Here is a 27,772-nt window from a genome sequence, read left to right as displayed (position 1 = left end):
ATATCACCCCAAATAAGACACATACTTTTAAGTATGTGATTTTTTTTTTTTTTTTTTTTTTGGTGAGACTTTATTTCTTCATAGTTAGAGAGGCTAGATGGAGAAGGGAATGGCTACTCACTCTAGTACTCTAGCCTGGAAAATTCCATGGACAGAGGAGCCTGGTGAGTTACAGTCCATGGATTGCAAAGAGTAAGACACGACTGAGTGACACACACACACACGCTAGAAGTCCAAGATCAAGGTGTCAGAGGATTGATTCCTTCTGAGGGCCATTCTCCTTGGCTTGGCTTATAGTTGGCCATCTTTTTCTCAGTGCAAAATAAGATCATAGGCATTTGGGTTACCTCTGTGAGCAAAACTGAGTAAATCTCTTTTTGAGGATTCCAGTCTTTTGGAGGAAAACAGCAAATAAATGTAATTACAAAGGAAAGCAGATGGAAACTCAATAGGCAATATGTGCTTTAGGGAAAAAAAGGAGGGTAGCGTAGAGATGTTGGGGTAAGCCTCTATGAGCAAAGACTGAATGGAGATGGGAGCGTTCAACAGGGAGAAGTCTGGTTGAAGAGTGTTTCAGGGAAGGTCAAACTTGCACAAAGGCACGCCTGGCATCCTTCAGGAGCAGGAAGGGGGTCAAGGTGCCTGGAGGGGTACAACCACGGGGGAAGGGAGCCGGGGAGGAGGTCAGCAAGAGCAGGAGCCAGGCCACCTGGGACGTCGTAAGCCACGATCAAGACGAGACTTTACTCGGTGTGGATTGGGGAGCCCGTAGAACATTCTGAGCAGCTAAGTGACCTAACCCAAGTCACATTTTAATAGAAGCTCTCGGGCTACTGTGTTGATTACTGATAGGGGGCGCATGTCAAGGGTGAAAGCAGACAGCCCAGATAGGAATCTTCTGCAGAATCCACGTTGTGGTTACCCGGGGACGAAAGAGCAGATAAAGCTAAGGAGGGTCTTGGAATTTGCAGGAATGGAAAGACCCTTATTGTCCTTCCCTGCCCCATGTTGTAACCATTAATGGACCAGAACAACCTGTCTCCCCTCTGACCCCAGAGGGAGAAGGTAGGTTCCCTACTCTTCCCCCACCCAGGATACGCGCCTCATCCAGTCAGCAAATGACCCGCAAGACCCCTATCCCACTCCTCGTACCCTGGGTATAAAAGTGGACTAAGGACTCCTGTTCATCGTTGGTTCTCCTTTGAGTTGGCTCGCTGTTCTAACAGCGTCTCCCACTCTAATAAACTTTATTTTCCTCTCATTCTGTCTCATGTCTGGAAATTCTTTTCCAACCTGCGCCCAGACCACAACACAGGTGAGAGATGCTGGGGGCTAACACATGAGCAGTAGAGCTGATAGGAGATTACTGGATTCTCATCCTATTTTGACCACAGAGACAAATCTACTCAAAATTTTAATTTACAAGTCATTCCATCACACAAAAAAGGACAAAAAAATCTTTATAAGAAACCTCCACTTGGAGCTCTACCAGCCAACGTTAGATCTGAATGGTAGAGACTAGATTGTGTCTCTTATATTTACCTCTTTATTTAAGTTATTTTTTATTTCCCTTCCCTCCCTTGTGGTATGGAGTAATTTATGCTTCACTTCTTTTATACCTCTTTAGAGGGAAAAAAGAAAAAACCCTTTCATCACAGTAAAGAAGAATATGGTCTTTTTAAGTCTTAAAACATGTCACTGTATATACCAATAAATTTAATCTTGAAAGTAGCAAAATACAATAGAAAAGAACAGTGTCCAGGTAAGCAGTTAACTGTGCATCCGATATAAAGAGAGTTCAAAAAATTTTTGACATTCACTATTTCAGAAAAACAGCTTTAGATCCAAAATCTGATAAGTGTGCAGACATGAGAACATATTCCAGACAGAATATGTCATCACTGTCACTCTACACTGACAGTCAATGGACAGGCCACCTACAAATGGAGAGCACCCACTTGGCAAAATTCAAGAGCTCATGGGCTCCCTAAAATTGGAAAATAGTCTGCCAATTTGATGCAGTCCATTATGGTCTAGGGGAAATAAACAATATACACAACAGCAGCACGGAAATTTGGTGCTGCGATCTATTCCGAAGTAGTCAAGATTTGACTTTCATCTTCAATCATTCATACGATGTTTCCTGTGGAAGGGCCAGTGTTCCCTGCATTGGCTTCATTTCGTCCATTTCCTGAGCTGGGTGTTATGCCAGGTTTAGCCTTTATTCCATGGTTACAAAAAGCCAGGAAGCACAACAATGGCAAAACCGTCCACATAATTAAAGCCTTTGATTGGGATGCACAACTCAGGGCAAATCATGTTTCAGACAGAGAAAATCAGTTTGCTTCTCTGAATTTGTTTTCCACTGGCTCCAGATATCGTGTGGATACCGAAACACCTTTGACTCAGCAACATAAGGGACAAAAGCAAACGCGTCCTAAGACCAAAAGAAAGAGGCCCTGGGGTATCTTAGCACCCACCACAGTAACACGTAATTGGTAGCAGAGGTTATTCTCAGAAGCATGATGAAATCAGAGAAAGACACCCCATCTGACCTCTCACAGAACATTTCAGAAGCACAACAATCAAATGAGGAATGCTTTCAACAACAATGGTGTACAAAGTGAAGGAGTTCCTTTGATCAGAGTGGTGGAAACTAGGTAACTGAATCCTCCACAAGCGACTGAAAATATGCAATAATTAAGGGGCCCTTCACGTTCACTTCAACAGCTGGTCTTAAGTTGAAAAAGAAGACAGAATTCAATCCCACATACTAGTGATTATTTAACAGATGTGAAAATCCTACTATTCTCTCTCTTCCTTCCTTCTTAAGTAACACCAGGAAGAATTTTCTTTAAGCAGAATACTTTAGATGTTTAATCCATTTTTGTCTGCAAGCAGGAAATGTGTTTTCTCAGTGTTTTATTTGAAAGAGTCTTCTGGATGCCCAAAAGGGTGTTATAAAAATGGACACTGATTTAAAACAGAAAGTGTGAAAACAAACTAATAATGACAACTGATAGGAGGGAAACTGATACCAAAGGTGTATAATAATTTAAAACACTTTTCTCAGACATCTGAATTTTTTTTTTCTTTTAAAAATCCTGTTGTTGAATAACCAACATAGTTGCAAAACTCCATGAAGTATTTACAGAGAATCTGAAATGGCTGCCTCTGAACTCTAATTGTAAGAAATTCAATGACAGAAAATTCTTCACTGTTTGCGATAACCGGGTATGGATAGGAATTAAAAGTCACATATAATTGGTAGTTTGTAGCTTTAATCTTCACAGCCAATATACCTTTTTACCAGGGAAGAAACTAACTGACATTACTTTCTCAGCTTTTTATTTTTTTTGGTTTTATCATCCTGGAGGTTAAAAAACAGTCTAGACAGTAGGGTAAACAAATAAAAGTAGGTAGCAATCAAGACTGATTTCATCAGGAATGTCTCTTTTAATTCTAATCTACTCCTTTAGTACGTGCACTTACTTTATAAATTGTGTAATTGAGTATCCTTACTAACGCTATAACTGAACATATTAATAAAGTCTTATTGCTTCATCTTAGTGATGGACTAATTATATCTGAACACTAATGAATACTGTAACTTTTCGCACACTGTGGGGAAAAACAGACTCCACGGAAAATGTCTCCAACACGGGAGATAAGACGGCACATATTCACTGAAGGCATTTATACTGTGACGCCAGAGTATGCTGTTCAAAAACAAGAGATACAAAAGCAAAAGGAGGGGATGAGCTTATAGAGTTAAAAATTACCCTGGCAGAGACTTATTTGACATTTCTGTGAAGCTAAAAGAGGAGAGAAACAGATGTTTCATCATTGCAGGAGTTACTACAGATCACCTACCAGATGGAGGGTGTGTACTGGTGCCTTCCTCTACAGATTATGAAACTGGAACCAAAGCAATTCTGTAACGTTGGGGCATTTTAACCATTCCTTAACTCATGAAACAAACAGGTGTCGGCTGCTTACTATGTGTCAAGAACTGTCATCATCTCAGGGACAAAGCAACAAATAAAACCAGGAAGGAACTGGGGATGATCAGCCTGGTGAAGAGGAGGATTGTGGCGGGAAGACGTTTTTATTTTTGTGGAAAGACTGTCATTTACAAGAAGGTATGGACTCATTTTAACGGAAGTTAAAGGGAGGCATTCAGTAGAGCAATAAGGAACTTTTCAGTACTTTGCAGGGAAAGTGTTGGTTGTGTCCGACTCTTTGCAACCCCATGATCTGTAGTCCCCCAGGCTCCTCTGTCCATGGAATTCCCCAAGAATTCTCCTCTCTCCAAGAATACTGGAGTGGGGAGTCATTCCCTTCTCCAGGGGATCTTCTAGACCCAGGGATCAAACATAGGTCTCCTGCATTGCAGGCAGATTCTTTACCATCTGAGCCCCCAGGGAAGCCCTTTGCTGCATTTTATGCTGGCCAAAAATAAGACAAGCTGCTTTGTGAAGCAGTTAATCCCTCATCCAACAGTTCAAGGAAAGGCTGGAAAATCATATGCCAGGGATCCCTTAGAAGAGATTCCTGAGGTCTGTGCAGCTCTTGCAATCCTAAGGCCCTTATGATTATATGATCTAAGCAATGTTTTACTAAAATTAATTGGTGTTAAGAGTGTACTGGAGCAAGAACGAAGAACAGCTGGTTTGGACAAGGTAGTCATTGAAATATGAAGCCATGAAGACCAGAATGAAGGAGAGACCTCTAGAAAGGAAAGGATGGACTCAAGATTCTCAGTGGAAAAGCCCATCAAAAAGTAAGCCTGGCAATGCTTAATTAATAAGGGTTTAGAGAATTATTGGAACGTTTTAACAGTTTCCTCCCCAGCATATGCTTTACATGCTGAAGACGCTCATTACATGCCTGTCTCCTTTTTCTGACTTGTCCAAGATCAAAGATGCTTATCATTTGTGCGAATGACTTCATTTCTTTATCTGTTAAAATGGGGAGAACAGTAACTACCTTGGCTCTATCACGGTACTAAACTGAAGATCATTTGGCATGAAACTGATAGAGGTGCTTAATATTTTTATTTAAAAGGGATTATTATTATTTTTTAAAATTACAGATTTAAATAAAGTCATTCCTTTCTCTTCTCTAATACTAAATTATGAAGATAACCAGTTGTATACAAGAGTCATGTTTTGAAATATTAATCAAGACTTCTAGACCTTACCACCATTGTCTTTTCTCTTGTGTTTTTTTCCCCATATTTTATTAGTTCACAGTACCTTGGGGAAAAGTTGCTAACACAGAAGTAAAGCATAAACAAACAAATGCTCGATCTTTGAGTTTCAACAGCTTAAACTTATGCAAGAAGCAGAAAGGTTCCAGAAGAATCCTTGAGTATTCAGAGCTGGTTTTTCTAGCACCCCCCCACCCACCAACCATGCCTCTGCCAACTGCTGACTAACCAGAGATGAAAATCCAGGCCAAGACTTGATTGTGTAAGACACTTTGCTCAATGCTGCCCCCTACCAACCGAATTGTTGTTCGGTTGCTAAGTCCGACTCTTTTGCGACCCCATGGACTGTAGCCTACCAGGCTCCTCTGTCCATGGGATTTTCCAGGCGAGTTACCGGAGTTGCCATTTCCTTCTCCAGGGGATTGCCCTGACCCAGAGACTGAACCAAAGCCTCCCGCATTGCATGCAGATTCTTTACCACTGAGACACCAGGGAAGCGCACCAACTGGATACAAGAACAGAAACAAAAAGTGAACCCAAAGCAGCAAAATTTCACCCTTTCCCCAGCATGGTAGGGTAAGACTAGGGATGCATGGGGGAAGGGTGTTTAGGCAGATGGGACTGAGACCCCTTTGAAGAAACTGCAGATTCCGTCCTCCAATCCCCACAACACCCAGGGGGTCTTATGTGGAAGCCATACGGTCTCAGTAAATCAAAGGGTCACGAAAATCACTGAAAGAGGACTAGAATTTTAAAGGTCTATGGTTAGGATGGACTTATGAGGCCACAGTGACTGTAACAAACTCATAAATAAAGATCCTTATAGGTTTCCAGGGGCAAAGCAAGAAAGAAAACCAGATGTTTTTTGTATTGGTCAGCTCAGACTGTTGTAACAAAATATCATAGACTGGGTCAGCTTAAACAATAGACATCTGTTTCAGTTCTAGAGGCTGGAAGTCCAAGGCGAAGGTGCCAGCCGATTTGGTTCCAGATGAAGTCCTTCTTCCTGGCTTAGAGGTGGTCACCTTCTCACTGTGTTCCTACCTGGTGGAAGAGGTGTCCAAGGTTTGATTGTTTTTTGCCCAACAATTCATCACACTCTTTCCTCTGAGCACTGAGAAAGAACCCAGCTGACACTTCAACACTTTGCTTAGAAGTCTCCTTAGTTAGATATCCAGTTTAATAATCTAGAAGATGTACTTTCCATAAAACGTGAGAATACAGTTCTGCCAAGCCTTCTGCCACTCCATAACAAGGATCACCTCCCCTCCAGTTTCCACAAACATGCTTCTCACTTCCATGTGAGACCATACTACGATCGACTTCAGCATTCATATTTCTAGCATGAAACTCAAAACTCCTCCAGAGTCTACCCAATACTCACGCCAAAGCTGCTTCCTCACGTTTCGATGTTTGTCTAAACATCTAAACCTATCTGCACCCTATCCTAAACATCTGCACCCTATCTCTTGAGACCAAAATCTCTACTGGGTTGTTACAGCAAAACGCCATAGACTGGGCGGCTGAATGACAGATGGTTGTTTCTCACGGTTCTGGAGGCCAGGAAGTCCAAGATCAAAGTGCCAGCTGGCTGGGATTGTGGTGAGGACCCTCCTCCTGGCCCGTCTTGCAGACAGCTGTGTCTCAACAATGGCAGACAGAGTTCTGGGGTTTCTCTTTCCCCTTTTTCTTACAAGGGCACTGATATGATCAAGAGAGCGCTACCCTCACAAGCCTGTCTAACTGAATCTCTCTCCAAAGCTTCATCTCCAAATGCCATCGCAGTGGGATTAGGTCTCCAGCATATGGGATTTTGAGGGAGTAATTCAATCCATAGCACTCACCCATAGTATGCTATTAATATAATCATATTCCTAGAAAGAGATTAGGAAATTGATAGGAGACCCTGATTTGACTATATCCATCTGAAGACTTTCTGCTACCTGGTGAAATGGGGGCTCAAAATAAAAGAATAAAGACAGTCATAAATGTAACTAAGTTTGTGTAGACACGTACATATATATTTTTAGCGAATGAAATCAATCTTCCTATTTAGTTTGGCAGAATACTTTTTTATCTACTTCACAACAGAGCATAGGTGTCTTTTCGAGCTAGTGTGTATGTATCTATGTACACGTGCGTGTGCACACATATATACATACTCCTGTTTATATACATATATATACAATATAGTTTAGGTATACTTTTAAAGTAATAACTGAATAGTACTGTCATATAGTATAAATTCCCTTCTAATGGGCATTTACTTTGCTTCTAATGTCTGTGTATTGATACTTCCAGTCACTTTTATAACTATTTCTACAGGATCCATCCAGAGAAATGAGATACTGGATCACAGCTCATCCACATAAGCAATTTTGAAACATACTAACCAAAACTTTTCTCTTTAAAATTTTTAATTCTTTCATCATAACTGCATAAAAGTTGAGAAAAACAGAACTACAGGAAAATAAGGAAAACTAGAAAAAAGAGAAAACCCAAACTATTCATAATCCATATAGCCAGGGGAATTTTGGTTTCTTTCTTTCCTGGCTTTTTTTTTTCTTTAATACAAATCTAGTCACACTTGAGATCATACTGTATTGTCCTATTTTGCTATTTTTCATGTATTATCATGTCATGAACATTCCCCTATGTCATTAAGTATCTGGAAGAATTTTTTAAACTGTAAAGAACTAGGAAGATACAAGCTATATTTTAAACACCCTTATTTAGATATCACTTATAAAGTTATCATTTTGAAATCTGGATTCATATATTCAACAATTTTTTAGTAAATCTAGAGAATTTTACATCTATCAGCCAAATCCAGTGTTAGAACACTCCCTTTAATGCCATACCAAATGGAGAGATAGTTTAGGTATGATATTCTATACTACTTAAAAAAAATATATGTACATGCACACACATACACACACACACACACACACACCTCAACACTCAGATTTTATTCCAAATGGAGAGACTATTTCTAAAACACTGTCTTCTCTGACAAGTTGCATCTTTGCCCACTTCTTTTTCCTCTGCAATGCCTTTTTTCATATGGATGTCATTGGATATTTTCTTTTCCCCTCTCCCTTGAGCAGGCTATGTTCATTTATGAGGCCCTACTGCCTGATCTGCTCGTGGACCACCAGAACTACCACTCTGTACGTGCTGTGAGCCCTGGGGAATTGGGGAAACAGCAGGAAACAGATGTGATACTTGTCAGTTTTATTCCTGCTGCTCCAGAGAAGCAACTCCTTTGTTCAAGAACAGAGCAGGCATGACCACCCACCGATGGCATTAACCGGTAGGAAGGAACAAGCTAAACCACCCCGGCTTGCCTTGAACATCTCACTTCCCCAGCATAGGGACAGCATTAGCCTCACTCTGCTGCTTCTCCTGGAATTGCTAGGAAATCATCCTCTGCAGGAGAAGCAGCAAAGGAAGCGAACTCTAGGGAACAACCGAAGTCTTGAAATTATTAAATAGTTGAATCACCCTCACTGGGTATTCATTCTCAACTGAATGTTAAAAGAAAAAAATCTGACAAAAAATTGTGGCATATGTATTATTATTCCAATTACCCTTTGTTTTTCAGGGTTTTTTTTTTTAACCTTTCTCTTTTGGTTTTTAATGAACAGAAGTGTGTATCTATAATTGTGAGTGTTTGCATTACCATACTCTGGAAAGTTTAATTCTTCTAACTTACTGCTGTGCACTGCGATGTTGCTAGAATAATGAGTGTGTGTGTGTGTACAGTACAATACATTGTACTGTATTGTATTGTGGCAATAGTTTCTCTTGATAGAAGGTACAAGCTTTCCCAATCTTACCTCTCGCAAATTAAATTTCAATGAAAGTATGGGCTTTCAAGTAATTCTGAATAAAATCAAGCTTCCAGTGACCAGTGTGGAGTGAAAAAAAAATGTATGAAATGAATATGGCAAAGCTGGGACATTTAAAAAAAATCAATAGAAAATCTTAAAGTTTTATTATAGGCTTCTCGCATACAGAACACATTTTTCTTCTCAATTCAGGCTATCGTGTTGCCAGTTTCTGGCTTTGCTATTACAAAGTAATCCCAGAAAGGCAGGTAAATCTGTTCAAGAGAACAAAAGTTTGAATTCTAAATAGAACAAAGGATCTTTTGATTAGTGGTTACTATTTTATTGTAATTAAACAAAAGTAGCGAGATCTGAGTGAGGACCAGAGAACAAGGAACTCCTCATTTCTATGGCAACAAGGAAAATTACTCCTTTCAGAGGTTTTAGGGAACTCTTTGCATTATACCACTTTTGACAAATTTAGTTCAAATAATACAATTCTGTGTACTGTATTATTCTCAGGATTAATTGATATATGGAAACTGCTTTAGGATATTATTAAATGTAAGTACCACAAAATCTTTTCGCAGGATTGACATAAGGAGGGGTAAAGATTTTCAAAAAACAAAAATAAGATATGAAGGGAAGGAGAGAGAAAAGAAAGAAAATAAATTAGAAAATGCCACGAATAATGACAAATAAAGAATAATCTAACTTGATTGGAAACTCAGTGGTCACAACTGACACCGTGGAGAATTACGATGCCAACTGAATTGCCTTAAGTTCAAAGCCTTGTTGATTATGCCTTCAATAACCATAAGGATGGATCAGCATTGGACATGTGGATTATTCTTAGTATAATTTTGGATATGATTTTCTTTAGCGAAACTATCAATTTTAACCTTAGAATTATAATGTCTCCAAAAAAGAAACATTAGGTTTTAAAACTTCCCCGGAAGAAGCCTGAAGACTGATTTACATGTAATAAATCCAGACAAGGGGTCTGAGAGTTCATGCTACGGAAATAGAGAACTATTGTTTACTTTAGGAAAATACTTCAATTTCAGTGTACCATTCTCTATCATATTATAATCAGATTAAAACTGTTCACTTATGCGTTTTGTTTGCACTGATGAGATTCATATCAACGGTCTGAACTGAAGAACTAACAAGGCTACTGTGGCTTTTTAAGTGTTTCCATCTGCAATCTACTTCCGCTTTCTCAATTGATGTACAGTATCTTTTAAGAAACAACATCTTTCAGCTATGCCATTTTTATCACCTTCATCTCGGGTGCCTGCTGGCAAGTCAGCAGCGTGTCAGAAATGGGTGAGGAACATGAAGATATACAAGTGTGAATTGCATGAAGCCGGATGCTCCTTCCATGTCATATATTTTTGGCCACTAAAACACTGCAAGTACTTAGCTTCAACACCCCCTATCGCGCATCTCATCCCAGTAGCAATTACAGCTAGAGTCCAGCTGTAAAAACCTGATGGAGTTGCTGTGCAGATTCAAAGCAGCAAAGGCACAATTCATTAGCAGCGCTTCCCTTGTTTCCTGAAGTGTTTTTGCCATGGGCGTGCACTGACACGGTAGGTCATCACCATTCCTCTCTCGTCTGCAGCCACTGAGGGCAAACCACTGAAGAGTAACCCAGAAACTCAAGACGACCTCAGATGCCTTTTAATCTTCCTTAATAAATCAGATCCTTCCTTAATACCTTAAGCTATGAGGGCTTCCCTGATAGCTCAGTTGGTAAAGAATCCACCTGCAATGCAGAAGACCCCGGTTCGATTCCTGGGTCAGGAAGATCTGCTGGAGAAGGGATAGGCTACCCACTCCAGTATTCTTGGGCTTCCCTGGGGGCTCAGCTGGTAAAGAATCCGCCTGAAATGAGGGAGACCTGGGTTTGATCTCTGGGTTGGGAAGATACCTGGAGAAGGGAAAGGCTACTCACTCCAGTATTCTGGCCCAGAGAATTCCATAGACTATCTAGTCCATGGGGTCGCAAAGAGGCAGACACGACTGAACGACTTTCACTTCACTAATACGTTAAAGGGAAGTCAGACTGTGGCCATGGATGATAGCGGGGCGAGGTAAAGAGGATACACCTAGGGAGCCCATAGGCAAGTTCCCTTTCTAGTGATTTACTCTGAAGAAACGGAATCGGTCCCAGGGCAAGAAGGAAATGAGGACTGCAATTGTGCAACGGGCAGGTAACTCTACCGGAAACTTTGATAGTTACCTGTGTTTATCCAGAAAGAAATGAGGGAAACTATGCACGAATGGCACAGCCCCTGGGAGGAAGGGTTTCTGATGTCCATGGAGTCTGCTATGCCCAAACACATGTGACGGACACCATTCATTCAGAAGTGACTTAGCGTCTCAGCAGCGTGGTGGGCTGGGTGACGGTGCAGCCGCTGGAGGCTGGTGGGGAGAAGAGAGGTGGGCGCAGAGGCGGGAAAGAGTGGGCTTGCATCCCTCTGCCCCTGGCTGTGATTAGAATCTAGAGGGTAGGAAATGGGAGACTGCAGTTTGAACTACAAGTCTCATGACACGGTGTCTGGTGGCTTCTCTTCGAGTATCGCTGGCCGGAGACTACAAGAAGATTAAATAGAGCAGGGGGCCAATCCATCAGTGAGGAAGACTGTTAACACATGGATTAATAAATTAAGCCCCTTGCTTTAGATTCACTGTGAATGAAGCCTCATTTGTTAGCTTAAATAAGATGCCAGTCCTTTATTAAATGAGTATTTGAAAACATTGGTTAAGAGCTGAGCCCTGACTTATGTAACAGAAGTGTGAAAAATAGACACGCAGAAATTCAAATACATGTTATAATTTACTCATAGACAATAATTTTAATGAACCTCAGAGTGCCAAGGACACATAAATAAGTGACCAGAGTTGGCAAGTGAACAGTAAACAGACTCCCCATTAATAAGTGTGGTAATCATTTTGTATAGTTTTGATAGGATCTGACTAATACAGGCTGAACCTGACTAATACAATTGATTTATAAACAGATAATTAGAATGTTGATGGGAAATGAGAAAAGTCATTTCACTTTCCACTTTAGGTGAGATGTTATTATTTTAAGATTCTTCTCTAAAACCCACAGAAAAAGATTCAGACCTAGGAATCCTGTAAGAAGGAGATAATGTCTGGTAACCGTATGTAGTAACTCATTCCTAGCATATATTACATGTGGGATAAAATCTGGCTACAGGAATGAAAGAATTATTGATTCATTGATGCATTCATACAGATTCCAGGTTGAGGTAACAGTCAGCCCTCTAGTCTATCTTTGCCTACTTCCAGGGACTCTGATGAAGTAAAGAAACACAGTGGGTATGCAATTTTACTGAGCTCAGCATGAGTCAGGATAACTAAATGTTTCTGTCTGTCTCCCAGTTACATCATACTCTGCCTATATAATAACAAGGGGCTGCAGTGACCACCACTTCACCTGGAGCAGCGGTTCATCCTCGCTTCAGTGTTTGCCTGTGATGCAATATGCATGCTTATGATTCTCCAAATTAATTCAATGAAGGCTACAGGGAGTGGGAAGGGAAAAAGATATATTTGTAAATGGAGGCCCTTAAACCTCAGTACCTGAGTAAGGAAAAACTTTTAGAGATACACTGTCGCTCTCTAAATAGAAAGTGATTCTTTAGAAAAGAAAAACTCCCCTTTTGAAATAGGACAATTCAAGCTTATGAATTCTAATGACCGAATGATTTCACTAATTACTTTGCTGCATTCAATTTGGAATAGTTTGCATAGTTGAGTTTGTAACGCAATAAACTATGCCTGAATGGTCTGTTTACTCCACTGCACGTTACAAGGAACCCTCTTTTTCCTTAAAGGATTTGTCTCTTTGAAATGCACAAAATGGCAAGAAGCCAGGGGAAGCTGGTGCTTAAGCAACCAAGACTGAGCAGTGCCTGTGTGCATTTCAATCTCAGCCAACCGCAGTAAATGTTATTGGAGCTTTTGTGCTGTAAAATTGCTGCTTTCATGCCCACTGCATCCAACAATAGGAATCCTTGGTCTACTAGGAAGGAGGGAGGCTGCTGTGCCTTCTAGCCAGATTTTTACATTGCTAAGAAGAGGGTGAAGTGGGGTAAAGCTGCAGCTGCTCCTAATGGACTGGGGACAAGGACACTCGAGCTGGTGGTGGGTGCCTTTGGCTGGAGAAAGAGACTCAACAGAAAAAAACCCACATTGCTATTATTTTTGGCATTAAGCATTCGGACCTGGAAAGTTGTTCAGAACAACTTTTCAGCATTTGTAAAAAAAAAAAAAAACAAAAAAAAACCAGAAAATAATAATTTGAGAGAGTACTGGATTTATGAATTAATTTAAAAATTTAGTTTTCAGAAAATTATAAAATATTATACTTCATATGTCCTAAAATCAAGACCAATAAATATGTTCTTGAATTTTGCAGCATAACAATTTAAAATTCATGTCATGCATGTAAGTTAGTGTCTGCATTTGTGCTTTTTTGAGACACTGAATTTTCCTTGACATGTTCTCTACTCGTATGCCTGTTGAGCTTATATCAAGTTTATTCATTAGGACATTCATTCAAGGCTCATTTTTTGAGCACCTAATATGAATCAGCCATGGAATTTCATTTCTAATGTTGCACTTTGAAGTGCATTTTAAGTCCCAAATCTACATTTAGGCTCCAAGTAATACAGAAAGTTCTTCCCTTAAAATTACTGAAAATAGTTTTTAAAAAGCTTCCATTGCTACTATTGCTGCTACCAGGAAACTAAATTTTTTCTTTTCAGAATTCTACTATGTAATGTCTATTACATAAGCACGGCATTTTAAACAAGTATTATACTCTGCGGTGACCTAAATGGGAAGGAAATCCAAAAATGAAGGGACATGTGTGTATGTGTAGCTGATTCCCTCTGCCACAGAGCAGAAATTAACACATCGTAAAGCAACTATACCCCAAGAAAAATTAAGCAACAAAACAACAGGAAACAGCATTACAAGTTAATGGGGGGAGCAAGAGTCAAGCTATATTTCTTGCTTAAAAAAACCTTTATGATAGGTTGTCAGTGGTTACAACACACAGTTAAGTTTACACATGACATCAAAAAAGAACTGTAGCAAAAAAAATGAATTGCAGTGAATAATACACAATGATTTGGCACTCCTTGCCTCATTTAGGCAGAAACTAATTCTATTAGGATAGATTATTAAGTTACTCACACCCTTACTTTGTATTAACCAACATTTTCAGCATGCACTCACATGATCATTAATGTGAAGTAAGTAAGTAACCACGTTCGCTGCTTTTTGGGAAAGACTGGGAATATTACAGCATGCATCATACGCTTGAGGCATAACAAATAAAGAGACCACAATAGTTCCGCCTCTCTATTCTCTCTTTTCCTTAACCTTTTAAAGCTGTTCACTGCTTTGGCTTTCAAAAAACTGAAGAAAAAGAGAAATGGAAATCAAGAGAGAGGGAAAAGGAAGCTTAGAAGGAAAAGCAGTGAAGAGGAAACAGAATTCAGGCTACAAAAAAAGGCAAATCAGATCCCATTCTGTCCCCCAAGTACTCATGATAGGATGAAGAGGGCTTTGTTTCAAAATTCTTTTGATGACTTTTTTCTCCATGGCTTTTAGATAGATCTGCATTTTAACTTCCACTTAATAATCCTATGACCTTGGGCAAGTTTTTAACCTCAGATTCTTCATCTGTCAAACAGGGTTAATGATACCAGTTCCTCAGGGCTGTGAACATTAAATTAAAAACACACACACACACACACACACACATAACACATAAATTATCTGGCATCCTGACTTTCTCATAGCAGGTACCCAATAAATGTTAAAGACATCTATATACACATGCACATATATAAAATAGCAAGCATTCCACTTCTCAAGTCAATAATGTTTTTAAAATACTCTTATTTGAAAGACTCAAGAAACATGTTTTCAGGTTAGATGAAAAATTAAGCTGGTCTTCCTGATGACCTCTCTAATACTGGAGGTTTCTGAATTATATTTTTCCTGCATGTAATTTTTTAAACTGCACATTTCAGAATAGCATAAATAAAACATGACTGGGCAAGAACAGTACAGATAAGCATTTAACTTCAACTGTCCATGTAAAGCTATCTGAGGCCAAGTTACTAGATACCTAGTTTCCTGGTGATTCAGTGGTAAAGAATTTGCCAGCCAATGCAGCAGACGTGGTTTCAATACCTGAGCTGGGAAGATCCTCTGGAGATGGAAATAGCAACCCACTCCAGTATTCTTGTCTGGAAAATCCCATAGACAGAGGAGCCTGGAGGGCTACCATGCATGAGACAATGAAAGAGAATACAGTTTATATGAGGAGACAGTTTTGTCCTTTGGTTTAAGTGTTGCTCTTTGGAATTTTGAGTGGACATCATGTCTACTACAGAATCAATGATGGCCTTTCCAGATTCTGTTGGATCTCACATTTTCTTATCATAGGTCATTGGGGCTATTGTTATTCAGTTGCTAAGTCACGCCTGACTCTGTGACCCCATGGACTGGAACACACCAGGCTTCTCTGTCCTTCACTATCTCCTGGAGTTTGCTCAAACTCATGCCCATTCAATCAGTGATACCATCCAACTATCTCATCTTCTGTTGCCCCCTTCTCCTCCTGCCCTCAATCTTTCCTAGCATCAGGGTCTTTCCCAAAGAGTCAGTTCTTCGCATCAGGTGGTCAAAGTATTGGAGCTTCAGCTTCAGCATCAGTCCTTCCAATGAATATTCAGGGTTGACTTTCTTTAGGATGGACTGGTTGGATCTCCTTGCAGTCCAAGGGACTCTCAAAAGTCTTCTCCAACACCATAGTTCAAAAGCATCAATTCTTCAGCGCTCAGCCCTCTTTATGGTCCAACTCTCACATCCATACATGACTACTGGAAAAACCATAGCTTTGACTAGACGGACATTTGTCAGCAAAGTGATGTTTCTGCTTGTGAATACGCTGTCTAGGTTTGGCATAGCTTTTCTTCCACGGAACAAGGGTCTTTTAATTTTGTGGCTGCAATCACCATCCACAGTGATTTTGGAGCCCAAGAAAATAAAATCTGTCACTGCTTCCTGTCTATAGTATGTTACACTTTCTGCGGTTGGCCCATTCTGGGAGACAGTCTCCCTGTGGAAGGAATTATTTGTCATTCCAAACCTCTTGATCTGTGAATAGGCAGAAATAATTTTTTAATGAAAGATATGCAGTTAATGTTAAAGATGTAGAAGATACTTTTCCCTGAAAGTGGAGAAGCCCACATTCAGAGGAGATATAATTTGTCCTGTCTCAATCATTAAGAAAAAAAAACTAGAAAACGATAATTCTTGGAAGAAATGCGAATAACAAGAACAAGGTGGTCCAGCTAATTGTGCAACTATGTCATAAAAATGGTCAATGGTTAGATGTGATGAGTACAGTAATTACCTTTTGGCAAAAACTGGAATACTTAAAGTGAGCAAAAGTAAATTTTTTGCATGTTAGAAGAATAGTACAAGTTGCTTTGGCATTGCAACCAAGGAATAAAAATACAAAAGGTTAATTAAACCTGAGATCAAATGCATAAAATAAATGGCCAGTCACCAGAAAACCTTTGTTATGTTTCAAATGTTTCCCTGCTCACCCAACGCATGAAGGGAAAAAAATGAATAGTTTTTGACTTAAGGGATATTCACTTTCCCAGGCTAATCTTTTGGTTAGGTGCACAGAGGCACATGCACTCATGCATAGGACTGGCTGGCTGCAAGTAACATGATACAGATGGTTTTCACCAGGACAAAACAGAAATACCTTCCTAATCATATTACTGAATACTAGACTTCAGGGCCTGTATGGTAAGACAGTTGACATAAAGCTGGTGTTTGGCAAAGAGAAAAGATTGAGTTAAGGGGTCTTGTGCTTTGAGACACCTGAAATGAAGGGCTTTAAAAATCAGAGGCTCTGAAACAAAAGAGAGACTTCCCGGTGGTTCAGTGGTTTAAGACACCATGTTTCCAAAGCCAGGGGTGCAGGTTTGATCCCTGGTCGGGAACTAAGATCCCACATGTCTCACGGCACAGTCAAAAAGTAAAATAAATAAATGAAGCAACAGTAAGAGTAATAAAATGATTTCAAAAATAAACAAACAAAATTAAAGAGCAATCATTAAAAAGATCAACATCCTACCCTTAAGCTCAGTCACAGGAAAAAGAGCTTCAGTTTTCCAAATGACTTGTTAAGATAATAGAAATGAATCACGATAGACTTCTTATTAAGGGCTGCCCTTGCTGGGAACATTTGTTTGTTGGTGATTCGATGTCACGTACATCCTGCGATCAGGTGCTGGCTTTCTCTCTAGTCAAGCCCTTCAAGTTTCTGAAAGATGATGGAGAATGTTGAACCTTTTTCTGTAGTTTTCTAAATGATTTGTTAAGATACTTCAAAATTTGTCTGGATTACATTCATTAATAGGATCCATACTAAAATAACTTGCACATGTGAGCTCAGTCGAGAAGTCATGTCCTATTCTTTTGCAATCCCATGGATTGTAGCCCACCAGGGTCCTCTGTCCATGGGATTTTCCAGGCAAGAATACTGGAGTGGGTTGCCATTTCCTTCTCCAGGGGATCTTCCCGACCCAGGGATGGAACCTGAGTCTCCTGCATTGGCAGGCATGTTCTTCACGACTGAACCATCGGGGAAACCCCCATTAAAATAACTCACTTGCTCTTAAATCTTCAAGTCTAGCCTAAATACTATCTCATTCTATAGTTTAATCCACTTTTTTTCTCCCATCTTTGGTCAACACTAGAACCAGACTGTCCCATCCATACATCTTCAAAACAATTAATACATCTCCCTTTAGCTTTCTCGCCTCTCTGCTAAATAATTCAATTCTTGGGGTTTTATTTTTTTCCCCATAAGAGTCTCATTTTCTATGCTTCTAATTAGCGTGGTGGCTCTCAGAACACTCTTCATGTTTCAGAAGAGGTGCAGCAAAACTGAATTTTGGTAAAGATACAACCAATGCAAAAATCAAATAGTTCAAATATCACATGGCTAGTCTGAGCAATCCCTCGTACACCTTTGTAGTATTTGAAACATACCAGGTATTCAAAAAATGATGAATTAATGGATCAGCAATCATCAGAGCTCAAAATGTGTTACCCACTACTGAAAAATAAATCAAGAGTTATCTTTTTGTTGTTATTTTTACGAAACGGTGGGGGAAAGGAAAAATGCTAATGCTAGAAAACTTTCTGCTAAGACGCAAGCAGATGAACAGTCTTGTCCCTCCTAAAGATCATATATTGTTTAACTTTAAACACAGTAAAGAATGAAACCTTAGAATACTGCTACATGATTATCAAATTCTATTAGTCTGCATAATGACACATTAAGTCAGTTACAAGAGTGACATTATTTTGAATGAGTCATTAAATTATATTTATATTATTAATTTTACCCTTACAGTAGGAATATTATTCCCCTCCTTCAGTACACTTTATAATGGGTTCAACGCGGTCTATCAGTACCATTACTAATCACCAGAGTTTGAAAAGTTATTTCTTCATGAGAACTCACTTATGGACTTCCCTGGAGGGCCAGTGGTTAAGACTCTGTGCTCCCAATGCAAGGGGTGCAGGTTCGATCCCTGGTCAGGGAACTAAGATCCCACACGCCACACAGCAGGGCCAAAAAAAAGAAAATCACTTAGCTGAGTTTATATTTGTATAGTTCATGGAGTTACCCTGTAACCTTTATTCTTACATTTTTATACAAATGATTATTCAAATGAACAGTTTACCATCTCTGTCTACAGAGGGGGGAGGGAGGTACAATTATATATAAAGTTTTTTTTAACAGAAACTCCTTTAATCAATTCCCCCAACTGGCTTACTCTCTGAAACACTGCTCAATCCCTGCAGTAAATGTTGAAATAAACATCTTCCCTTCCCAGTTCCAGGTCCTCAGGACATTTTCAGCCAACAAACACTTTACTCACTCACTACTCTATGGTAAGCCCTGTATTAGGCATTGGAACTACACAAAATAGACACGCTTTATCTTAACTTCTAATGGTTCACAAGGAGGGAGGGAGGATTTATAGAAATATAAGAGCCACCATCTACCCTAGTGTTAGGGGGTATTAATAACCTACTTCCGGTGATGAAAATCCAGGGACTCTAAACATTTTAAGCAAGCAAGCAAGCCTTCAGAGGCAAACAATTAAAACTAGAACAAGATTTCACAGAGCAAAATAAAAAACAAATCTGCCAGATGTTGAAATTATTAGCATCTGCAAAAGATGCTCCCATCAGGGAGAAATGACACAGATTAATTAGTGCAGGAGAGATCAAGAAACTCGAAATTATTTCAGGGACTGTGACCCCACTGTTTTAGCTTCAGCAAATAATGAAGCTTTTGTTTAGCAATATATAATTCTGGGGATTAGCTGTCAATACACAGGCCTGGAAATACAGCTACTTTTTGTTTCTTTATGGATCAAAGTACACTCAAGTTCTCAAACTCTCTTTAAATTTATAAACCCATTTTCATACATACATACATAGGACCACTTGAGCTGTTCTAGGAATTCCTATTTTCTGCTATAAATCCCACGTTTACAGTTCATGCTACTTCGTTTAAAATTAAAACCTCTAAATCATTTTATGGTCATCTTGGATAATGTTCAAGTTATTCTTTGTAAACTAATAAGTGTTGAATTTGAGTAGAATTTTTATAAGATCTTTTAATTGTTTTCATATACAAGTAAGACTTCAATATACAATTACAGCCCCAAAGAAGGATTCCCACTATTTCCCACTACATCTATAAAAAAAGAAATTGCAATTCCTAAATGCACCCCACATTTCTTATTTTCTCCACCTATGTAGATTTCAGTACAGTCAGACTAAATTAAAAGGAGGAGGAAAGCAGACTTTTAATTAGACCACAAAGCTGCTTCTTTTTCAACCCTCATTCTATCTGTTCCTAATGCCCTAAGGTTTTCAGCCATACTTGACAGATTACAAGTACCCCATGCTTCTTTATACTCTCTGAAAGACTAATTCTCCTCAAGAAGAATGCATGATATTTTAAAAAGAAAATACTTCTGAAAGGATCTCAAAGGTGAAAATGAAGCAAAGAAAACACTTCAAAAGCTCACTAGTCAGTGAAAACTGCTGAGTTCTGGAAGCGTGACTCAAACAACGATGGGGCTGCTTCTGTGCTTCTGAGATGCTGACAAGCTAACATTTGCCTTCCAATTCTCTGCAAGAGATCACCTAACACATACCTCTAATCCGAAAGACACTAGAAGCTAAGCACTTAAAGAGTCCTGAAATCCCACAAGATGAGCTGGAAAACTCAAACAACACACTCTTCCTTATCCAAAGGGATTTTTATGCTATTACAGACTTCATCTTAGAATGGTAACTATGATACTCCATCCATCTTTTACTGGAAAAGAACTAAAGGAAAAGGCTTTATTTTTTAAACACCAGTTTCCAACTCATGAACCTGCCTTTGAGCAGAATAAATTCTTCAAAGTGACCTTTTTTTGGCCTACAATTACTATGCTCATATTTTAATTGATTGTAACTTACACACACATATACCGTTCCCATTTTCTCTCTCTCTCACACACACAAACACAAGCATACACACTTACATACATATGCACACACACAAACCAGGATAATACATAGTTCTGGGAGAATTAAAATTTTCTGCAATTAGAATTGCACACTGGATACATTAGAACTGTATCTGGGACAGATTTATTAAACTTCCACCTCATCTTACCTACTCTGCTGCTCATTTAGGTAAGCGATTGCTGGGTTACCATGTAAAAAAGGGGGAAAAAATCATATAATCTCTGGCTTTCATTTTGTAAAAGCAGATGACAGGTCCTTTAGAAAATATCATAAAGCCATCATGAAAATAGGTGTCTAGTTGCCATGGTGGGGACAACGGTGGTGTGAAAAGAGGAGACAGAAGAAGAAGAACTTAGAAGGATTTCAGGGAGTTCTGATGCTTCCTTTTTAAAATAAGGTTGGCAACTGCCGTGTTAAGAAAAATTCCAAGCCCGCCTAGGGAAGACTGCCATGATCTGTGACTGGTATCTGCTAGAAGCATTAGGGGTTGGGAGTGTTAACAATCATGCCACACATTTTCCATCTCTGGAGAAGAACCAGGATCAAGAGGCCACCCACCGAGGGCTTGAGTGCCCCTTCTCCAGGAGAGAGACAGAAACCTAGAGGTCCCTGTCCTTCGTGTTCTCCACTCCAAAGGATCAGCGACCTGTGCTGGAGTTGTGAAGAGTCTGTGTTATATATAAGGACATTCTTTTTTTTTTACGAGAAAAAGTAAGTATCGTAATGACATGCTAAACAAGTTAAATTCTTGATACAAGTAATAATCCAGTGAAGATCTTTTACAATGGGCAATATGGCAATAATTATTAATCTGCACCAAACTTTATCAAATATTCATCTAAAATTGGATTATAGTAGGTAATATTTGAGAACACAGCATCTTGACAGCCAGCTATTTTAGTGACACCCATGAAAATTTAAGCACGCATAATTCAAACTGTACTGTCTTGCAATTTTCTTATGCACAGTAATTGTTCATTAATACTTTCAGGGCTTAGTAGATAAAGCAGAAATAATTGGGGAATTTTAATCCCAATTCTACTATTCCAGTATACCAACTTTTGTATACATATGGACATTCTTTACATTCCTAAAACTCATTTGTCTACTGTGAATATTTTACAATTGAAAGTATCTCATATTTTCCTAAAACAAGAGGAAAATCTGGGTTTGGCCTAGAGGAATTCTAGATGCTGAGTCAACGTTGGTCTGTTCTTCTATTTCAACCAGATACAGGAAGGAGACATTTTTTGGGAAGGAGATGGCAAACACCTGACTTAGATGTTCTACTCCAGAGATGGGTTAAAAAAACCTGCTTCTGTGACTGCTATAAGGCATTTATTTCTTCTCAGACCCTTAACATCTATAACCACAAAATATATCTAGGAAATTGGATATAAAGAGATATCAAGTAACAGTTTAAAATAAGTGTTTGGTTCCTTACATGATGTGAAAAACAGAGAGTTGAGTGAAACTATCAACAAGCTGTCATCTTCTTCCATGGAGTGGAATTCCAATGGAAGTCATGCCAATCCATGTTAGGTAGGGGTGGTAATGTACTCAGTATTGGCATAAAAAAGGTCTGGGTAAAACCAGCACTTAGCAACCACCTCTGGTTGTCATGGAGATTGGATACTGGAGGAGGGGAATGTATATGTTCAATAACTGATGGGCCAGATAAAGAAGATGACATGGAAGGAACCAGGTGGAAAGAAAAACGAAAACACTAGAATAGGGACTAGGAGATTGCATCAGGGGAAGTGCATAGGCTCACCATTTTATTCTGAAGGAATGTTATTCATGAACATGAAAGAGTGACAGAATCACATTCGTGATCACATATAACAAGTTATTAAACAGTTAAAAAGCACAAGGAGAAAAAGTAACTGTAACATAGCTTAGAAATAAATCTACAACACTGGACTCTACTTTCTATCAATGGCAAACCCAAGAAAATCTAAAATTAAGAAGGAAATCCAAAACAGAGGGGATATACACATAAGCACAGCTGATTCACTTTGCCCTACAGCAGAAACACAACACCATAGAGCAATTATACTCCCATAATTTTTTTTAAATGGATGAAATGTTAGTTGACAAGTTAAAAAAAAAAAACAAAAAACCCTGATCATTTTTCCCAAAACAAGCAGATTTCTGGGCCACGGAAGAAGAGGTGTTTGCAAAGCAAACACGAATACCTGCCCCCTCCCTCTGCTTTCCTATCATTCTCTGCTCTGTTAAACAAATAGGCAGATAAAAGTAGCTACAGGTCAAGATCTCTCCTTGCTCATGAGAACTAATCACAGAAAGTAGACCAGGGAATGGAAAAGATGTTTATTTTATAAAACCGTGCACAGTCAAGATCTGGAAAACTCACACACAGGATTAATTCAGCAGAGATCATACAGATCAGATTTTACAAATGTAAACATGCTGCACATTTACAAAGACTTGAAATCATAAAATCACATGTATTCAGATACATGTTTAGTCATATGCATTCAGATTCCAATATGAATACCTTTTGAGGAGATCACTGCTAACTAGGGGGAAAGGCATGTGTAGAACCTTCTCAAAAACAGACACCTCTGGGACATTCTTTTGATTGTCGGTCAGTAATGCAACCGTTTTCTGGATGATCTGTGGACAAATTATATCTCTAGTAGGCTTCCCCATTTCTTTGCACATTTCCACACCCTCTGTTTCAGCTGCCCGGATGGTGTAGGTTTTCAGAGATTAAAAACTTATTTTAACTAACTGAAGCAAAATGCAAACAGGAAGGTCAATGTTTGATTTGTTCAAGGATTCAACGAATACTTGTAAGGTACCCACTGTGTTCCCGACATGGTACCCAGTGGTTAGTGTACGGTAGTGAATGAAACAGATGTGACCTCTGCTAGCAGAAGCTTTCGATTTTTCTAGAAAGAAAAACAAATGATAAAAAGGAAAAAAAATTAATGTAATTGTTACGAAAAGAAACAACCCAGACAAAGAAACAGAGTGAGGGAGGGATAGGGTGGTGAGGGAGGGTTACTCTGTGGAGCCAAGATCCATACAGAGGATGAGACTTAATAGCAGGCCAGAGGGCAGTCTTCCAGGGAGAGGGAACCGACTGTGCAACAGAGCCTGGGAAGCTTTAAAATCTAAGGGAGAGCAGAGGGCGGGGGCAGAAGCAGAACAAGACAAGACCGGAAGGCAGGCAGAGGCCAGCTCATGCAGGGCCTGGTATACCATGGGAGCTTCTGAGCAGTAGAACCAGAAAGTGACTTTGGATTTTAAAAATATCTTGTGCTCTAGAAACCAAGCCAGGAGTCCACTGCAGTGGTCCAGACAAAGGGAGACAGCTCAGACCTGTGCGGGGCTGAGGACGATCTGGTAGCTCTGAGATACGCTACCAGAGACGCTAGCTAGACATTATTGATGTCTCACCTATCAAAAAACATGCGTCTAGGCTTTCCTGGTGGCCCAGTGAGCTAAAATCTGCCTTACAATGCAGAGGGCATAGGTTCGAGCCCTGGTCAGGGAAGATCCCACATGCCACAGAGCAACTAAGCCCGTGCATCACGACTACAGAGCCTGTGCTCTAGAGCCCAAGAGCCAAAACTACTGAGCCCATACGCTGGACTGAAGCCCACTGAAGCCCACGAACCAGAGAGCCTGTGTCCTACAAGCGAAGCTATTGCAATGAGAGGCCTGTACATCACACTCGAGAGTAGTCCTTGCTCTCCACAACTAAAGAAAGACCATGCACAGCAACAAAGACCCAGTGTAGCAAAAAAAAAAAATATTAAAAAAAAATGCATCTGTTAATGAATTGAGGGCTTCTCTGGTGGCTCAGTGGTAAAGAATCTGCCTGCAATGCAGGAGACACAGGTTCTATCCCTAAGTCGGGAAGACCCCCTGGAGGAGGACATGGCAACCCACTCCTGTATTCTTGCCTGGAGAATCCCATGGACAGAGGAGCCTGGTGGGTTACAGTCCATGGGGTCGCAAAGAGTCGGACATGACTGAAGCGACTCAGCACAGCACATTAATAAATTACTACAAACCCTAATGGGGTATTTCCATGCAAACCACAGGCACATAAAATAATTAAACTGATTTTTTTGGGTTGCTGTTGTATTCATGTTATTTTCTCAATTTTGAATTATATGATAGAATCACAGCTTGGTAACTATAAAACTGAACTGGACGGCTTCTTAGATATCATCTCGGCTAAAAATCACACCTATTTTATGAGATGCAACAACTTTCCATTACTTTTTATTTCTTCAGAGATTGTGAGCAAGTATTAACCCTCGAGGGGAACTCAATCAAAAGAGTGCTGGCAGGTTAACTTTTCAGCATCTCCTGTCAGAGGCTGATGTTCTTGTTCAGGATTCATGATCTATTCCAACTCTTGTTTAAGTAAGAAAATTGATGCCAAGATGTTTAGAGATTTGCTGACAACTACCCAGAGAAGAAATAATCATATGCTAATCAAAAGCAATCTCATTTATGCCCACAGTGTCAATGACCATCCACATAACAATCACTTTAAAACTTGTATCTATACCCCTGATATTTTTCTTGAGCTACTCAGCAATGCATCTAACTGCTTAGTTGATATCTCTGCTTGGATACTGCAAACCTCCTCAAACTTGGGAAGTTGCCAACAAAACTCATGACCTTCCCGCACCCCCAAATGCTGTGCTCTCCTAGTGTACTCCGCGTCAGAAGATACCACTGCCGTCCATCCTTCCATGTTCATCATTAACGTAGGCGTCATCCTGCAAACCTCCTGTCCCTCACTATGTTCAATCTGCACTCATATTGTCTCATAAATATCTTCCAAACTCCACCTATTTTCTTCATCTCCACTACTACCTCTGTGCAGTCTCCAATTTTTTCTTCTATATGAGAGCTAAATTAATATATTGTGCTCATAAAAAGTCACTTCAGTCGTGTCCGACTCTTTGCGACCCCATGAACTGTAGCCTGCCAGGCTCCTCTGTCCATGGGATCCTCAAGGCAAGAGTGGGTTGCCATGCCCTCCTCCAGGGGATCTTCCTGACCCAGGGATCGAACCCATGTCTCTTGTGGCTCCTGCACTTCAGGCAGATTCTTTACCACTGAGCTATTGGGAAAGTCCAAAGTAACATATAATAACTGTCAAAAAGATGCTCATATGGTCACATCCTTCTGAGTCTGAGCAGGCTTTTTGCTCTTTGGCTACAAGAGCAAGCCCTTACACCCACCTCACCATTGCCTTACACTCTTTGCTGTGTTGCGGTCACAACGATTGCTTCTCAATTCCTTAAATATGTCACATTCCCTCCTGCTACCATTACATGTACTCTACGCCAGTGCTCCCCAACTTTTCTGGCACTGGGGACCACTTTTGTAGAAGACGTTTTTTCCACGGACCAGGGGAGGGATGGTTTTGCAAAGATTCAAATGCATTACATGTATTGTGCACTTTATTTCTATTATCATTATTACACCAGTTCTATGTTGGCTTCCCAGGGTAGCCACCTGCCAGTGCAGGAGATGTGGGCTTGATGCCTGGATCAGCAGATCCCCTGGAGGAGGGCATGGCAAGCCACTCCAGTATTCTTTGCCAGGATAATTCCATGGACAGAGGAGCCTGGCGGGTGACAGCCCATGGCATCCCAGAGAGGAGGACACAACTCAGTACGCATGCACACGTGCACACACAGCTCCACCTCAGATCATCAGGCATGACACCCCAGAGGCTGGGGACCGCTGTCCTACTCCTCACTTGCAATTGCCTTCTTTCTCCCCGCTCCTCTGTCCCCATCTGTATCTCACCCGCCCTTCAAATCTCAGCATGGGTAAGAGTTCTTGGGTGACCCCGATCTCCATGGGGACGTTATTTGTGCGACCATCTCACTGGCGTGCTGTTAGACTGGAAGCTCCTCAAGGGCATGAGACCCCTGTTTGGATTAGCTAACTTCTGTCTTCTCAGCACGTAGAAATATGCTTCATGCTTCTAGACACTCAAGAAACACTTGTTGATAAAATTGATAAAATGGTTTTGTCAAATGCTTGCTGAGTCGATCTTTGGCCAAACAGCAGTATTCTGGCCCCTTCCTGCCCACTGCTCTAACCTGCCCAGTGATGAATATACACCTACCTGTCTGTCAAGTGAATTAAAAAAAATACTATCGAGAAATTCATATTGAACCAATTAGTTTTATATTGCCTTGGAGATATTGTGAGTTTGGTTCCAGATCCCCTCAATAAAGTGCATATTGCAATAAAAATTAAAATAAATAAAAAATATTAAAAGGCCAACAGACAGTGCACACGTAAGCCACTGGGAAGATGGCAAAGACTGGCTGTTTTTTCCCTAAAAACAGTGGTCGGTGAGCAGTAAGATGAGTCCTCTCTTCCACCACAAATATGTCAGGCTGCATCTGCTCACATTCACAGAACTCTGCTGGATACCAGGAGAGTGAAGGTAAGAGCCAGCACCCAGCCCCGCAGAGAGAGGTATACAGTCAGACACACAGGCGCCACACAACATCAACACTAAGGAACAAAGTCTAGCGATATAATTAAACACAAGTGCGAAGCTTAGAATGGATGGAGGCAATGGGATTATGCACACACAGCCTCATAGGGAAGAAAAGTGTTGAACAAAGGCAAAAAAGTGGTCTCACGTTGAGGAGAAGGGAAGGCATTCAGCCTGTGAGTGGGAAGAGATGGCAAGTGTAGAGGCCAAGAGGGAGGAGAAAGCCAAGTGTCTGAGTAGGATATGGTAATAAAGGGTTGACTTGTCTGAAGCTGAGAATCTGGCTGGGAGCAGGAAAGGACCATGAGAGCAGAAAGATATGGTGGCTGGTGCAAGAATGGGTGAAAGGCTTCAACGTAACTATCAGAAGATGAAGCTAGAGGAGAGAGAGTGTTACACAGGAGACAGAAGCCAGGGATATTTACATGGTGAGAACTCACATCTTGCAGTTAAAGGTGTTGGCTCTCAGTGAACTGGATGGACTGGTCCTTCTGAAAACTGATATAAGAAACCACCTCTGACACACTT

General features: G+C 40.2%; 1 protein-coding gene across 3 annotated transcripts in view; it reads right to left on the bottom strand.

Annotated features, from left to right (window-relative positions):
* TENM3 (teneurin transmembrane protein 3) overlaps nucleotides 1-27,772 on the bottom strand; it is a 442,567-nt gene that overhangs the window by 214,444 nt on the left and 200,351 nt on the right. The gene's annotated exons all lie outside the window — the stretch shown is intronic.

The sequence above is a fragment of the Muntiacus reevesi genome, chromosome 10 (assembly GCF_963930625.1).
Source record: "Muntiacus reevesi chromosome 10, mMunRee1.1, whole genome shotgun sequence".
Lineage (NCBI taxonomy): Eukaryota > Metazoa > Chordata > Mammalia > Artiodactyla > Cervidae > Muntiacus > Muntiacus reevesi.
Note: the sequence above shows the minus strand (reverse complement) of the source record. Positions and strands in the feature narration are given on the sequence as shown.